At 44.8% G+C, this 17,945-nt stretch overlaps 1 protein-coding gene across 6 annotated transcripts in view; it reads right to left on the bottom strand.

The window, feature by feature from the left end:
- Dgkd (diacylglycerol kinase delta) overlaps positions 1-17,945 on the bottom strand; it is a 96,245-nt gene that overhangs the window by 31,896 nt on the left and 46,404 nt on the right. Inside the window, exon 1 of one of the 6 annotated variants that reach the window (XM_055616377.1) lies at positions 16,911-16,944. The exons of 3 other annotated variants lie outside the window; for them this stretch is intronic. The gene's annotated coding sequence lies outside the window, so the exon portion shown is untranslated. Of the gene's footprint in view, positions 1-2,141; positions 2,161-3,313; positions 3,658-16,910; positions 16,945-17,945 lie in introns of those variants that run through there. 2 more of the 6 variants (XM_055616375.1, XM_055616379.1) reach the window with 2 other exon arrangements.

Raw genomic sequence — 17,945 nt, forward strand, 5'->3', positions numbered from 1 at the left:
AAGGAAGGAAGGAAGGAAGGAAGGAAGGAAGGAAGGAAGGAAGGAAGGAAGGAAGGAAGTCAAAGAATGAACATGTACCTGACATTGCATAGCTCATGGATAGCAGGGCACCAGGACACTTGCAGAGTTGAACTATAGGGTGTTTATATCCTCTTCTATGTTGACATTATGTCTACCACTTTCACAACTATGAGAGGAACTGCTGCATTATTCCAGCATATACTGGAAGACAGAGCTTTGCCCCTTCCCCTAATCTAGCCCTGCACATGCTGAAAGAAAAGCTTTGCAAAACTGTTATGCTTAAAGCCAGTGATTTATTGTACCAAATGGTCAATGATGTCATTTCTTTAGCCTGAACAGCAGAGCAAAGGCTAAGCTAGCAGACAGGTGTTGAGGAACCTGAGTTTGAAGTTCTTTCTTTTAAACCTATGCTTGTTATGTAGTGAAGAAGCCCAAAACAGACAGTGACTCGATCCCTACCTAGTCTCACTGGTTGAATGTGGAAGTCCCTGTTTCTCTTCTAGAAAGGGAGTGATCAGACCCCTAGGACATAGTGCAGGGACACATCCTGCCTTGGACCAATACCACATCTTGAGCCCTGGATCTAAAGCTGCATAATTTGCAGCAGGTGCTTTTCTGAACCATGTTTCCACTTCCCCACATAAAAACAGGTACTGATGGCACCACCACATCTTAGCTCTGTCAGGGTGAATATCAGCAGCACTTAAAAGCACCTGAACCTTCCTACAGTCACTGTCAGCACAACATGGACCTGAAGTCCTTCACCTTCATATCCCCAAGTGATATGACCAAGAGACAGTCTATGTGGACACTGCATTCTTGAAATGGTTCTAGCATAGCCTAGCCAATAGGATGAGATAATCACAGCAAAGTTCTGCCAAATAAAATTGGCCTCATGCTCCTCTCTAATCAAGCCCTACCACCTTCTATATTTCTCAACTGCCCACAAACAACCCTGAGTTTGCCTATCTGCACCATTTGTAGCTATCCTCATGCACTCTCATGACTGTACTTGGCTCGGCCCCATGGTCCTCTTCCCCTGCCTCAGGGCAGCCCTACCACCTGCCAACAGGTACCACATAGAAAAGATGTGCCTCCCCCCCCCCCCCGTGTGTGTATACTGAGCTTCAGGAGAAGTATACAGAGGTTGAAATTCTCAAAAACAAAAAAATAGCCATCTAACCAAATGCGGTTTGACACACCTTTAAGTCCAACACCTTGAGGCAGAGGCGGAGGCCAGCCTGGTCTACACATCAAGTTCCAGATCAGCCAGAGCCGCATAGTAAGGACTTGAGGAAAGAAAAGGAAAAGAAAGGAAGGGGAAGAAGAGAAAGGGAAGGGGAGGGGAAGGAAAGGGGAGGAAAAGAAAGGGAAAAGAAAAGGGAGGAGAAAAGAGGGGAGGGGAAAAGAATGAATGTAAAGGGGGGTGGGGAGGAAAATATACATCTGTCCAATCTCTCAGAAATCCTGCTCAGAAAACTACACCTTCAAGGACTACTAGCAAGGCAGTTGTACAGGCAAAGCATGACAACGTGAGTTTGATCCCAGGAACCCACATCCTAAGGGAGAGAATCGACTACCTACAAATTCACTTCTGACCACCATACATGTGCTATGGCACACACAAGGCAAATACATAAATGTAAAAAAAAATAGTAATAGTAATAATAAAGAAAACCACATGCACAAGATACAGCAGGAGACAGATGCCCAGAAATGATCTTAACTTGACTGGTATTCCTCCCAAGAGAAATGCAAGTTGATGTTATAGACTCAAAAGTTTATTTTACTTGCATTTGTTTACTACGTGTGGAGGGGTTTGTGTAACAACATACATGTGGAGGTCAGAGTTCAACCTACACAAGTTAGTTCCTTATCTACTGAGTCAGATGTTTTTAACTTACCAGATTCTCAGAGCTCATAGTGGGATAACAGGTTACACTGACACTCAATGGCAGAGTATAAGTTAACACAGCATTTATAGAAAGCACATGATAAAATCTAGTGAGCTTTAAATTGTAAGTGTTTATCTCAGCAGAAGCACTTCCACGAATCTACCCTACCCTTCACTGGATACAAGACCACACACTGCATGTAAAGTTGTTAGGAGCAGCACTCACAGGACATGAGACAAGGAATCACTCATGTGCTGACAGATACAAAGATGGTAGGAGACTGGCTTCAGTGATTATACTGTGTTCATATGGCAGACACTGACGCTGCCACTGAAAAGACAGGACCTCTACAGCACAGTTCCAAAGCAGGTACAGCAACTGTGTGGTACAGAGGAAAAGTGGTATCAGTTAAGGCTGCGAAATACTTCACATCTGCTTCTGGACCATTTATTACCAACACTTGTGGCACCCATGGAAGAAACAGCCTTAAGTTTACAATACACACTATGGCTCCAGGAAAGGAACTATGGAAGAGAATTCTATTTGACTCAAGTATGTTGGCACAAGCCTTTAATTCCAGCATTCTTTAATACCTGCAAAGCAAGGAGTTCCAGGCAAGCCTAGTTTGTATAAGACCCTGTCTCAAAAAAAAAGTTCTGGGTTTTTTTTTTTTATTGTTTATTATTATTAGTTACATTTTATTAACTCTGTATCCCAGCTGTATCCCACTCCCTTATTCCCTCCCAATCCCACCCTCCCTCCCTCAGCTTCTCCCTGCCCCTTTCCAAGTCCACGGATTGGGAAGGACCTCCTCCCCTTTCATCTGGCCCTGTTTTATCAGGTATCTTCAGGGCTGGCTAAAAAGTTCTGTTTGATTAAATAAGAACTTTTTCTTCTATCTCATCAGACAAGTGCATGCTTTCCCATGAGATAAGGAGAAACTTCCAGCGGCAGCAGCCTTGCCAATAGGAACAAAAGCACAATCTTCCTCACCAGGGCACAAAGGGCATTCTGAATATCACTCCTCTCAGCAGGACTGCTCCACATGGCTTCAAGACATTCAAGGTGGTCAGAAGGCCTGCCACGGTGGGAAGAATTAGCTAAGGAGATGACTGAACCATAACTTCTCTGGGAAGTCGTGGTAAAAAGAGCATGAGCTACAAGGGCTGGGGATGTGGCCCAGAAGTGGAATGCTAGTCTAGCAGGCACAAGGCCCTATAAGCAAAACAAAGGAGATACGCTAGAGACACAGATTAAGTTTAAGACAGAACTAAAAGTAGGCTCTCATTCACACCCTCTGTGGCTAATGGACAGACAGTAGAGGTGTCAGATGATAACACTGACTAACTAAGATGGACACTTGCAATCTCAGGCAAGTCACAGGGTATTTTACTTACAGTATCTGCCCAATGAGCCTTCTTTATGCCCTAAAGAATTCCTCGTTCTCAGAAGAGAAGACCCAGTGTTGCCAGATGGAGCTGTTCCAAGTCCTACAGCAAATGGGGCACCTGGAAGGCAGGCACCAGGCAGGCCAGATCCACGATGGCTCTCCACCCACACCTGCTTCTTGTCTGGCAGAAGGGGAGACTGCAAAGCCCCTAGTTCCACAGCAGCAGGCAATGGGCAAGAAGAGAACAAGAATGCATCTCAAGCTCTTCTGAGTCCAGTCAGAATAGTGAGATAACTCATCTCTTCCCTTGCAGGTGAATGGCCTGAGGATCAATGTGTACCTCATTAAGCCATCAACTGGCTGTCCCTCCCATCCATACCACAGTTTTCAAGAGTTCAAAACAGAACGTAGAGAAGTAAGATCTAGAGAGTAATGCACCTTGGGCTGAACCACCCACCAAAATCATTTCAGGAAACACCCTCCCATCATTAAGGTGAGGCCCTGCACCCAGAATGTCCAAAGGCCAAGACATGTGAAGCAAGGCAGAGTGGGCAGGGCAGGTACAGATGCTTGAGCCACCTGCTCTTCAGGGTTCATAAAGGCAAATGCAGCTGACTCTGATCGAGCTCTCCTTACTCCCCTAAGGGGGAAAAAAAAAGTGAAAATCCTGGGCAATGAAAACATGAGCGATAGACGGCAAAGATTGGTGGGCCCTGGGAACATAGGATGACCACAGTGGGCTGTCCTCAGTTTCTGGGTATACTGGAGTGAGAACTAAAGACAGGATTTAACACACGTTGGAGACATAACTCGTGTAGGATAAGGCCTCACCACCTCGAAAGTCCCTCTTCAGCCAAAGCCCAGAGAAGAGATAATCTTTGACAGAAAAAAACGTACCACACTCCTACCATATCCCGGGCACTCCAGCAAAGCCCTGCTGCCCAGCTACCAGATGGTATCCAGAGAAAGCCAGGGAGGATGAAAAGCTACCTTCTTTACATCCAGAAATAACAACAGAGGAAGTGCCAGCAGCAAATTAGTACACAGACAGCCATTCAATTCATCAGTCAGGGAAGGTGCACATAAAGGTAAGATGAGAGAGAGTACCACACACATTAAGGCTAAAATAATAACCAACAAGGGGGTTAGTGTTGGAGCAATCTTCACTGTGTGAAGGTTGTCTCTGTATTCAATTGTTGATTGATAAACCAAGCAGAGAGCTAAGTACTGTCTGGACTTTGGTGTTGTTATTCTTATGGCTCAGCATCTACCCCACATCTTGTAAACACTCTTCCTCCCTCAACTTTTGATTGGCTTAATAAAGAGCTGTCAGCCAATATCTAGGCAGGGAAGGAAAGGTAGTACTTCCGGGCTGAGGGGGCTCTGTGAGAGGAATCGGACACAGAAAGATCTGCCAGTATAACAAGGTAAGGAACATGCGCTGAGACTGAGTGACCAGCCACACGGCAGGACCTTAAGATGCAGGCCAGAATTTGTTTGGTTAGAATAGCTGAGAATCTGCCCAGCTATAGTACCTAAGCTTTTATCAACAGTCTCCATGTCTTTATTCATCTGCTAGCACGTCCAAGAAAGTCCCACTATATTTGGTGTCCAACACGGGGTACATAATCCAAGCTTAGGCACTAAATGCAGGCATTAGGACCAAGGCACAGAAGCGGCAGTTGACTGCATGCTGCTCACCCCCATTAAGGAGGAATTAAGGTCAGAGGCAACAGGAGAGCAGCCAGCTCAGCTTGAGTCTGACAGATGGAGGCAGCCCAAAAAGAGCATGCACTGCAGCCTGCAGAAACACACTCAAGCCTTAAGAATGCCTGCTGCCATGAGCCCAGCACCACAGAGCAGCTTAAGTCCAGCTGACCACACCAGCCAATGGTGCATGCCTGCAAACAGTGAGCACCAGTGCAGAGGGCAGGCACTGAGGCAGAGGATGGGGCTACAGACACCAGCTGCTGAAGAGCAAGGGCAGCAGGAAGCCGAGACCCAGAAGTCCCCAGCACAGACAAGCCTAACAATCCCAAGTTCAATCCAAGGACCCACACAATAGACAACTGAGTCCTCCAAGTTGTCCTCTAACCTCCATACCTAGTGTGGGGCATGTAGGCTGGGTGACTAGGGTGGGGAGTGAGAGGTGGGCATGTAGCTAGAGTGAGGTCAGAGCCATGTCCAAACTCCAAAAATCTCGTCCTGAGACTGGTAGGGGAAGGACCACTCCCTCCCTGCTTCTGTGTTTGCATGTTCCAGGGAACACAGCCTGATGAAACCAACCCCTCAATTCTCAAGGTAGTCATGTAGCCTGGCACCGGGATGCAAACAGAGCATCACCAGCATCTAAGCCCCAACCAATGATATGCAGCCACCCTGGAATCCCTTCCCATTCCCCAAGGTCCTTGTCTACCTCAAATAAGGAGGCATAAATTGTTTCACTAAATACCATCTAAGAGTTGCTGTTTCATTGGGATAGCTCTGAGCTAAAAGAGCTGTAACACTCCAATCCTTAGAGAAAGCACCCCCTCCCCGGCACTCCCACCTCCACCTGGATCCTGCAGACACCACCCATTCAGGACTCTGCTTCATCCTTCCTGTATTGGTATCTGACAGTGTCTGGACACCCTGAGGAACTAAATGAAGTGCAGAATGATACCTACGCCATGGCACATGCCAACCCTCCCCAAATAAATGAATTATATAATAATTTTTTTTTCAAATGTAACAAAATCATTTTAAAAAACTAAACATACAACCTCCATAAGACCCAGCAATCATTCTTCAGCATTCATTATGGATAAAAACAGATAACCAATCAGATATCCATGATAGTCACAGTAGCCTTACTCAAAATCAGTGAGCACAACTCTGAACCTCTCCTTCCATAAACTACAAGCATTGTGGGCACCCATACCATGGAATATACTCGGCAGTAAAAAGAACAATGACATGCATACAACTTGGGTCAGCATCCAGAAAACTATGCTGGGTGGAAAAAGCCAAGCCCAGGGTTATGTGCTATATGATTCTATTTGCACAACATTCCCCAGATGGCGAGGTTATCGGCACAGCAAACAGACTAGTGGCTACAGGGGTTGCAGAAGTCTTGAGCAGAAACAAAGGGGAAGAGAAAAGAACCCAAGAGAGAACGCAATCCTCTGGGTATAGTGTATTCAATGTTGACATCCCTGAAGGATACCTTCTACAGCTATACAAGAGCTCTGCACTGAGGCACTGGTAAAGGGTACGAAGGTTCTCAAAATGAGAAGGTTATTTACAAGAAGCCATGACCAATGGCAATTAGGTCTGCCATGGCAACATGAAGAAGTGACCTTAAACATTTCTTTTTTTGATTTTTGGTTTTAGTTTTTTTTCTCTGTATAATCCTGGCTGTCTTGGAACTAGCTCTGTAGTTCTGTAGATCAGGCTGGCCTTGAACTCACAGAGATCTGCTTTCCTCTGCCTCCCTGAGTGCTGGGATTAAGGATGTGCGCCACTATGCCCCAGTAGGCCACATTTCTTAAGAAGTCTGTCTCAGCAAAAGTTAAAAGTACTCCCTTATTGTGCTAAGCCTCCCAGGTTGCCAAGGAAACAATCCAAGACTCACCTTCAGCACATATCCTCAAGGAAAAGTGGCCCCAGTGCTCTCTGTACCAAGGCTGGGCACCTAGGTGTGTACTCATTAAGCCTCTTAGTCAGCACAGCAACACTCTGAACCATGCCCTCTGGCTCTGATGCTCACTCTACTGTTGACTGTAACACATAGCCAGGCACTTGGCCTGTACCAGCAGAGTGCTCCCAAGAAAGGCCCAAGAATAAGTAGAGTTCAGGAATTCATGAAGACTGCAGGTGGCAGAGCCCTCCCTGGAGAGTTGTCAGCCCTGCACCTACTTTACCGGGAATGCAAGGAGGGGGCAACATACACAGCAAATCAATGGCCAGGTGCCTAGGAGTTCCATGTATACACCAAAGGAGCTTTGAGGTCTTCTTGCCAACTGCCCTCGGAGGCCAGTGACCACCCCAAACTACCCAGCATCCGAGTCAGAAACCACCTCTAGATTCTACCTCCTCTCTCACATTAATCCCTCATTTGGGGCTTTAAATCCTTTCTTCCCCAGAGCAATTTTTATTTGAGCAAACAGGTAAGACCCCTGTAGCAGACAAACGCTAGAATACAAAAACAAGTCTCACAGAACACAATGTAGCAGCCAGTGAAGAAGATGTGATGAGAAAGGAGATGGGGGAAGGGACGACAGGAAGGGTTATTCAGGTGACTCAAGAACAAAGACAGAGAAGGGGGTGATGAGATCCAACTGGTGAAGTAAACAAGTCAGGACACAGGGGACAGGCCACGTGGGCCCCATAAGAACAGCATCTTCTACTTTAGGTGAAATGGAAAGTTCAACAGCTTTTTCGCAGAGGCTGGCATCTGACTTGTTTCTCCAGCACTCGTTTCTCTGCTCTGGTTACTCCACTGAAAACTGTCAGGGCAGCAGTCAAGAAACCTTTGAGAAGCAGCTCAACAATCTAGCACCAAATGCAGAGAAAAGAGGGCTGGACCCTAGTGTGCTCTGAAGGCGACAAGGAGCTGCTGCTAAGCCAGATGGTAGAAGAAAGAGTCAGCAGGCTTCCTTGGGCAGTGGGTAAGGCCAGTTGCCACTCTGAGATTGGGGTACCATCAGTGAAGGAAGCTTGATGTTCAGGGGTAGGGACCAGTAGTTCCACTTCAGACATGATGATTCAAAGTGTCTACTAAAGTTGTGACCAATATCTTGTCACATCCATAAAGTCATCATCTCGCTATCAGTGTGGTACATTATTATACATGAGCCTACTCATTAGCACCACTGATGGTGCTGAAGGACAGAAAAGTACCACAAGCTGCTTCAATCAGATGCAGAGACCGGGTGCAACTAGAACTGTTGAAGAGCTCCTGATACCTGTTCTTACTGTTCCTTTCCTGGCCAGATAAACAAATATTTACAACCATGTGACAAGGGCCAACAGTATTCATGGTGCAACATGTTCTCAGGTTGGCAGCCCACAAACAACAGGCCACAAGATTTGTACACATCTTGGAGCTGATCCTATAGCTAGCGGGGTAGCAAGTGTATCAGAGTTTTGGGGAGCAATGTGACAGTGTCTTGCTGAAGATATGCAGACCTGGTAATTCTATCTCTAGAAACATATGCTAAAGACTTTTGCATGTGTGCCAGGAACGCACAGAACACACAGGTGTTCTTAGCACCATAGCTTATAGCAATAAAATCTAGGGAAACCTACTCTGTTACTCAGTTGGAACATTCCATATGTCCTGAAGCATTATGAAAGCTATAAAAACCAGCTTTGTGGTTTTTACCCAAGCTATTTAATGGAAAGCTAATGTATCCACATTAAGAAAAATCACGAGCTATACAGGCATATCACTGATTTAATCTTTGAACCAGGTAGGCAGCACTACCTAATGCTCCACCTATATATGCACACAGAGACAGCAGAACAGCAAGCAAAGCATGATAAACACCTAACTCAGATCACCGGCAGAACGTAAGTGAGACTGGAATGGGAAAGACTATCCCAAGAGCTTCCTTCAACTACATGTCTTAGGCTGGGAAGCATAGTGACTTTTTCAAGGCCTTAAATGTTTTAGCATTAAAAACAGAGGTGCACAACAAAGATAACAATACAATCATGGTTTATATCCAAAGCTCAGAAATACAAAATATAAGAGGCTAGTCAGTAACCACACCAGTGGACTGCTTTGGCTGATGAAATGGAAAAAGTCTCCTGAGGCCACAGTTGAAGGCCCTTCTTAGGCCACCTTCTTGGGCCAGGAGCTATATCCAGGGGTCTCCTGTGGCCACAGCAGACAACTATTCTTAGAAAGCCTAGCCTCTCAAATGTCATTCTACCATGTAGCTTCCTGAATCTTCAGAGTGGCTGAGGTCTCAAAAGTACAGTTGATGCTTTTTTTTTTCTTTTGGGGGGCTAGGGGGATGTAGTGGGCACTACCCAAACCTCTCATAAAAAGCTTTCAGAAGAGACCAATAAAACAGCTCTCCCAAAACACGCAGTTAGTGAATTCTAAGGATGGCCACCACCTTAGCCGAGGTTCTGAACAGATGTCTTAGGGTACAAAACCTTGCTCCAAGTAGATGAGAAAAAGACAGGACAGGTGCTGTCTACACTCTGCAAAGTCTTCTCTGGGACCACAGGGAAATCATAGCCTTTACAACAGCTTGGGACATTTGGGTTGAATCAGCGAGAAACCTACAGTGCTTCTCCTGGGCAGGTAAGGGCAGAAGGATGTTCCCAGCATGTGGCTCAAGTTAGAAGCTTTAAAGACACAAACCTACTTTTCAGAAGCAGTCCCTCTCAGTACTACATGCGAGCCTTACCTCTTACCCAAGACCCTAATGGTCTCCCATGAGCTCTGTCTCTGACCTGCTGCTCTCCACTTTCCAGTTTCTTCAAGTGTTTCAGCATCCAAGAGAACCAGCACAAGCGGAAAGAGGTTATACAATGGTGAACAGCTACCTTAGGTCACACAGGTAGACCAGGGACACAGAGTAACACATAAGTACTGTCCCACCCAGCCACTGACTGGGAAGGTGGCAGGCAGTGTCTGCATAGGACAAGATTGGGAAATGCTCTGCTAAATATAGCTCCTGGCTCAGGAAGGTAGCCCAGAGAAGGTCCGGCGCCCTGGGCGATTCCTGTCACTTCCTGTTACTCACATCCTGCTGTTTTGGTGCAGCTCTGGCCCCTGGGTACCCATACACTGTTCCTTAACTGGAAGCACCCCAGGCAGATTATCGAAGCAGCTAAGATGTATGCAGACCCTCAAACACAGGAACAGACACCAACACCAACACCACAGCTTTGTAGAAGGAGCTCAAGACAAGTCACAGGGCTCCGCAGCCCTATCACTGTCAAGTCTGTGGCCATGATTGGAAACCTTGGCAGGACAGCTGCCACATGCTTCTTTCAGTCCCCCAATGAAACTGGGAGCAAGAAGCGCTGAAAGGGGGATGTGGAGACAGGCTCCCACTTCTAATCAAGAAGCTATCTGCAATTGACACCTGCTTACAAAAGAAAAGTTTGTTTTCTTCAATGGAATGTCATTGGGTATATTAACCACACTATGAGAGGGTCCATGCCCAGAAGTAGTTGGCCAACAAAAATGGACCCATTGGTATTTTGTGGACATTTTGTCTCATATTGCTTTGTTTTGGGTATTTTTTTTTCTGGTTGGTCTTTTGCTTGTATATTATGTTTCCTGATTTTTATTTTTATTGGTTGTGAGTGTTTCCAGTGGTTTTTTTTTTTTTTTCTTTTTCTTAATTCTGATTTGTTTGGGTTTTGGTTCTGTTTGCCTGTTTGCTTACTAATAGAGGGGACACAGAGTTGGGTGAGTGGGAAGGTAAGAAGAACCTAGGAAAAGTCAGGGAAGAAACCATGATCAGAATATATTGTATTAAAAAAATCCAATTAAAAAAAAAAAAAAAAAGAGCTGGGCATGGTGGTGCAAGCCTGTAATCCCAGTGCTCAGGGAGGCAGATGCAGGCAGATCTTATGAGTTCAAAGCCAGCGTGGTCTACAGAGCAAGTCCAGGACAGCCAGGGAAACCCTGCGGGGAGAGGGAAGAACAACAACGGCTGAAGCAAGCAAGGGCTGCATCACAGCTGGCAGGTGCCACCAAAGCAAAGCCATCTGATCAGTCCACCCTTCCAGTCCAGGAAGCAAACCCCAGGCATGGAGCAAACAGCCCAGCATGTAATCTATCACAAAGTCTTTTGTTAAAAAAAAAAAAAAAAAAAAAAAGCAAAAGGGAAGGGTGCTGGAGAGATGGATGAGAGGTTAAGAGAGCATGCTGCTCTTCCAGAGGTCCTGAGTTCAATTCCCAGCAATCACAGGGTGGGGTCATAACCATCTATAATGAGATCTGATACCCTTTTCTGGTATGGCGGCAGAACACTGTACAGAACTGTATACATAATAAATTAATAAATCTTAAAAAAAATATAAAGCAGGTGAAGAGATGGCTCAGAGGTTAAGAGCACTGGCCATTCTTCCAAGGGTCCTGAGTTCAATTCCCAGCAACCATATGGTGGGTCATAACCATTGATAATGAGATCTGGTGCCCATCTCTCTAGCCCCTAAAAATAAATCTTTAAAAAGTAAAATAAATCAAAAGGAGAAAGTTCTACCTACTAATGAAAACTGATAAACAGTTTTTCATATCAGTTGCATCATTAGGTTCAATTGTGTTTAGCTGTGGAAAAACTTCAGCAGTGTTAACCTTGGTGAGTGTGTGGGATGTGCCTCAGGGAGGAAGAGAAGCTCCTACAAAAGGAACCTCTGGGAAGCCCAGGGAAACACCTTCAGGGAAACAGCAATCTTGTGACAGTTAACCAGCACGCAGAAGTCAAAACAAACAGGTTCTATCCAAGAGGCACGAGAAACAATAGAGAAATCTAAACCAGAGAGGTTATGACATGTTCCTTGATGGACATTCCTGCTGTCTGTCAGAGGTTACAGAATGCACATCCATGGCACAGAAAGACACTCTTGGTCCAATAAGCATCAAAAGCAAATCAACAAGTGTATAACTGAGAGGCTTCATAAACCTAAATTCTCATGTATCCTTCCTTACAGGACATGAGCTGAAACTATTGGTTTGTATCAGGACTTTCCAACCCAGCACTATTATATTTTGAATCAAATAATTCTTTGCTATAGGGCTGTCCATACAAAGCTGTAGTAGCTGGGTGAGGTGGCAAATCTCTGCGTAAACCCAGCACTTGAAAGACAGAAAGCAGATCTCTGTAAGTTCAAGGCCAGCCAAGGCTATAGAGTGTTTCCAAAAAGCAAAACAAAACAACAAAAATAAATCTGTAGGAGTTGAGGAGCTATATAACAAGCATCCTGTACTCTACCCTCTAGAGGCCAGCAGCACACAACAGCCTAAATATGTCTCCAAATAGGCCTTTCAGGACACTGCACCCCCAACTCCTTATCCCCCTGACATTTTGGAATCCATGTTTGAGATTCACATAATGCTCCTCATTTCTAGACTCTCAACTATAAAACTTATATTTTAAAAAGGATTTTAAAAAAATAAAATAGCACGGTGGAAACACTCCATGTTTTTTTGCTAGGATACAATGGGTTCCTAAAATCCCTCTCACTGTTCATAAACATAAATGAAAACCAGCAGAACTATGGAGCAGCCACTTAGATCCTACACAATTGTAATCAAAGAAATAACTGCAATCCCTATGGTTTTTTAATATATAAATTTTAAGCCTTAAGGACACATATCTCAGTAAATTTAGATATTTACCTCTTATAAAAGCTTAATAGGTAGAAGTCACTGTGGGCAGTTCCAGAAACAAGAAAAAGGCAAGCTCAGCAGTTTCAAGCACAGTGTGCTGTGGGGAGGGTGTTGTCAATCCTGAGAGCCTGGGTGGAAAAAGCCCTGCTGCACAAAGGCAAGTACTCCTGCTGCAGGTTACAAGGGGTGGTAAGGGGAGTGGGATGGAAAAGCCTTGGCCTTAATTCTAACAGCTACTAAGCCATATTTATCCACTTTCCTCTGCCAGTATTTATTTGATGGAATTCTGTATATGTCCAAGGACACCACCAACAACAGTACAATTAAAGGGGGAGCTAACTGGGCAACCACCACAGCCCAAATCCTGTATTCAGTCCTGTGACCACTGGAAGTAGACCTGACTGAGCAGTGATACTCCCAGCGCAGAGAAGTAAGGGCTGTAGCTCACTGGCCATACCTTTACTTATAAATCTGTCTTGAGCTCTTTCTAAGCTCAACACCCAACAGGAGTTAAATAAACTATTCCCATAGCATGAGATGTAAACAGAAAACAAAAAGCTGTAGAGGAGCCACAGGAAATCTGTGAAGGGCCATGTTCATGCCATACACATCTAAACTACCCCTGCCTGAGACAGCAACCTTTATGTTAGGTATACTTTATCACAATAAAAAGCTTGGAGGGACATAGAGAAGTATATATTTATATTATACAACACACACATCTTAAAAAAAACAATTAAAAGCAGAGCACACAAAGATGACATCAAAGTTCATATTTCAATAGGACTACCAGATCTTTTTCTCTTCCTTCTGATGTGTTGGTGGTGGTGGTGGTGGTGGTGTTGTTTTGTTTTTTCAGTCTACAGCAAAGATGTTTGTATTAGCCACTGTTCTACTCATGGTGAAGAAGCATGGCAGCAGGTAGTAAGGTAGCAGGAACAGTTGAGAGCTCACAGTTTAAATAAGCAGCAAGCAGAAAGGCAAGACTTGAAATAGGCACCACCAGCCTGCCTTTCAGGGGCCTAGCAACCTCTGATGTCATCACTTGCCAAGTGCATGCCAGGTATGTGCGGGATAAAAAAGGATAAAAAGGACCCCAACAGCTTCTTATTCTTACTCTTGGTCTCACTCTCTCTGTCTCTTTCTGTCTGATTCTCCTGCTCTGTCTCTTGGTCTCTGTCTCTTTCTCTGCCCTCATAGCTAGCTCACTCAGGCTCTAAGTCCTCTCCCCTTCCCTTCCCCAACATAAGCCTCCTTGTACCAAGCCTGTTGCATGGCATGTATTCCCTCACATATAACACACCTCTCCCAGCAAGGCTGAGAGATCTTCTTAGAAAATGGGGCAAAAAGATTTTAAGAACCAGAGGTGGTAGACTACAAGTAAACAGCACTTTTCAAATACAACACGTATGAACTCATAGTGGTTGCAACAGCTTTGTACAAGGCCTGTACGGCCTGAAACCAGACAAAAGCCCAGCATTGGGGGGTTGGGGGAGTAGTCATGAAGTTCTGTTCTTAGTAGAAGAGCTATTACCATTAAATGGCTGCTAGGAGAGGAAGAATCAGGTTTTCGTTTTGTTTTGAGGGTGTGACTCCTGATAGGACAATCACACTCCAAAAGGGAGGACCCACACCCAAGAGTACTCAGAACACAAACTGGACTCCACCTGTTTAAAAAAAAAAAGAGAACAGAAAGCTGGGCAGGTTAGGGAGGTAAGGGTGGAACTAGGAGGAACTGAAGGATGGTGAATATGATACAAATATTTTGTATAAAATTCTCAAAAAATTAATTAAAATATTTTGTTTTTTATTTTGTTTTTTGAGAAATGTGTCTCTGTATAGCTTGCTCTGTAAAGCAGGCTGGCCTCCAACTCACAGAGATCCCGGCCTGCCTCCGCCTCTCCTAGTGCTAGGATTGCAAGCACACGACCACATTGCCTCACTTAAAATATTTTTAAAATGGGTTGGAGAGATGGTTCAGCCTTTAAAGGCTAAGGCTCACAACCAATAATAATAATAACAACAACACTAAATGCATTCTGAGAGCACCAATCAGGCATGGGCAAACTACAACCTGATAACTGTTCACTTACATACTGTCTACAACCACATACAGCAGAGTTGAAAAGTTCTCACAGAGCTTCCATAGACCACAAGGATGAAACTACTGGCTCTTTCTAGGAAAACCTGGCTGTTGACCCCATATATAATTTGCTGTTAGTAGACAGCTTAGGAGTAAAAAGGTGAATTAGAAATTAGCATTAATTAGAAATTGGCAGAACTTAAATAAAGGCATTTGCCCCTTCTCCTGAGAGAACCAGGGTTGACACCCCCAAAGGTCACAGGAACTAGGCCTAAACAAGGTCACCCAAAAGTCACCAGGAACTTGTGATCCCACCCCAAGGTCACCAGGTAGTAGGTCACAGGTCACCAATTCCAAAAGCAAGGTCATAAGAGTCCCTATTCAAGGAACAGCCTGAGGATAACCACAAGAAAGAGAAAGTATCTTATCTCAGGGTGGGGCATTTGTGCTGAGCAGCCCACCGACATTGTAGAACATTTCATGGCACAGAAAATACCGAACATTCCTGAAGTCTATGGATAGCACACTCAATGTTATTTTAGTTAGCCAATCACTTTGTAACAAGCTTGCCCTTAACCAATTGTGTAACTGTTTAACTGAAAATTCCTGGTCCTTCCTCAAACTCCAATAAAAACCCTAAGGAGCAGCTGCTCAGGGCTTTCCTCTCTGATCTACTGCACTCGTGACGATGGAGAGACAGAGGCTTGAGCACAAATAAAGCTCTTTGCTCTTGTGTATGTGGTCTGGCTCCAGATGGTCTTTGGGGACCTTAAGATCTGGGTATAACACTCCCTTCTCTGTCTCTGCCTCTGTCTCCACAAAGGTAGATCCCTGAGTGCTCTTTGTAGAGTACATACAAGGTAAACTCAGATCTAAACCATTCCTGCTACCAGGAAGGTCCTATCTAACTGTGCATTTACTAAGTAATCTGAAATGAAAGCCTTACAGATATTTTAAAATGCCATCTATACTTAAGCATAACTTCCAAACATACCTTACCCTACTTCAAATGCAAACTTAAAACATTCTTGGAGCTAAGGCCTGCATGTTCTCCTTCCTACTTTCCTGTGTTTGTCTGAGAAACTGGCGGTGTTCTTCCACTGAGGTCAGTCCATTTGTGTAAGGTACTCTCTGATTCTGCTGCTGGGAAATACCTAGGACAACAGAGGCAGAACTCAGAGGCTCTATCTGGCCTGTTACCTTCCTCAGGTAGCCAGGCCAGAGAGACAATCGGCCCCAGGACAATCTAAAAATATGGTCAGTCACTCACTGCACAACAAAACTGCCCCATTCCTTCTGGCCAAGCCATCATGGCCAGATGGAAGAGTGGTCACTGTTTCTCCCTCAAAAATGCTCCTAAGGAACGTTATGACTACATTCCTTTGAGCACACATACCACAAAAAGTCTAATTTTGTCACTGTAGAGCCAAGCTATAGGACTAAAGAGACAAGGCAAGGATCTCCACATTGAGAAGTTCCTCTTCAGTCCCACAATTGTCACATTGTCCTCTCACAACCAGTCTGAAATAAGCTCACAGAATCACAGCAAGTGCCCTTGCTGGAAGTCCATCTGTGATTATCTCCTTTCACACAAAGAAAATGGATACTCAAGGCAGAGTGAGAGCCAAAAAACAGTTGGCACTTATCCAGGACATGCTGTGGTTTGTGGGGTTCCTCCTGGAGGGACTGAGTGCCTGCCAATAAACCCTGTCATGGATGCAATTGGCGCATGAACTTGGGACTCTAACACAGCTATCCTTTAAATCCAGATCAGAAAAAGAAGAGACACTGAGAAGTACAGCTGTTCTTCCATGTTGCCAGCCCTGACCAAGGAAACCTTAATCCTAGGCCCAAGATCTTGGCTGCAATACCTCAGGATCCCTTAAGAGGTACATGAGTAAGCCTCCTATAGAAGCCAAGAAACTGCACGCAAAATGGGGCTGTGCAGCATCCTAATAGGAAAAAAGTCCTATCTTTCAAGCTACCCTGTCCTCTGAAAATCCCTGATTCACATCCTTGGTCCAGGGGCTGTCACTTGTCAAATGTACAGAAAAGGCTAGTTTAGACCACATCCCAAGGCAGGAAAATCACCATATAAAAGAACAAGTACCAAGGGAGGATGCTTCCTTTTTTACAGCTATCCCTTCCTCATGTCATTCACAAGCCGGATTGGATTACCTTTCTCTTCTTACCAAACTTAGAATTGCTTCTTCACTCCTCTTGGTGCGTCAAAAAGACTGTTAAAAAAAAGAGAGAGAGAAAGAGAAGAAGAAGAAGGTATTCTAACTACAGGATTTAAGATTTTAAAAGACCTGAAAAGAAACAATTTAAAACAACTTTCCCCATGGACAAACCCTCACTCAGGGGCCTTGTGTACCAGGTCATGAGCATATCACAGGATAGGAGCAACCAAAGTGAGAGAGCCTGACTTGCAGGTGGCTAGGGAGCCATCTCCCCTTGTTATACACAGCCAGGACACTGTCCCACATCAATGAAACCACAGGAGCTTCTCAGAAATGCCAAGGGATAGAACTAGAAAAATAATAAATCAGTTAACCCAACTTTGCTCCAGGCATGACCTGGAAGGAGAGAATACATCCAAGAACACCTCCCACAGGTGGAGTGAAGAGGGGGAAGACACATCAAATAACTATAACCTGTCTCTCAAATTCTTCCCGGCTTCATCACCAGTGTCATTGCTTGGAAGTCTTGTCTTTCAATGCTATTTGTTTGACAAATGAAATCTTGTGCCTAATGACACCACCTATTTCCTCAGTGCACAAGAAGATGTCCTTCTCCCCTTCCCTCTGACCCTAGCCTATAAATTCTTATCAGGGTTGGCTACATTGTCTCCCTCTGTAGCCTGGGAATGCTACTCCCCCATAAGGGGGAGGTGATCAAAGAGACAGACTCTGAGTTCACACTTCTGGGGGTGAGGGAGTTGAGAGTCACCCATGGGTACAGGAGCAGGGTCACATTTGGAGCGGCAGGGTGGCAGGCCACATGCCAGTCCACGCAGAGTTCACCTTCTCCCAGCCAGGGGCAAACAATCCGGTGTAGACAAAACCGAATGAAGTCTCAACAGATGGTGCTCATTTCCAAAACATAAATTTATTATCAGAAACCAAAAGGTAAGGTTAAAAATCTGAATGGTTGAACACTTACCTAACACAGACAAGACTCTGGGTTCAACCAATATTTAGAAAAAGAAAA

The sequence above is a fragment of the Psammomys obesus genome, unplaced genomic scaffold (assembly GCF_907164565.1).
Source record: "Psammomys obesus unplaced genomic scaffold, mPsaObe1.curated_primary_1811, whole genome shotgun sequence".
NCBI classification, from domain to species: domain Eukaryota; kingdom Metazoa; phylum Chordata; class Mammalia; order Rodentia; family Muridae; genus Psammomys; species Psammomys obesus.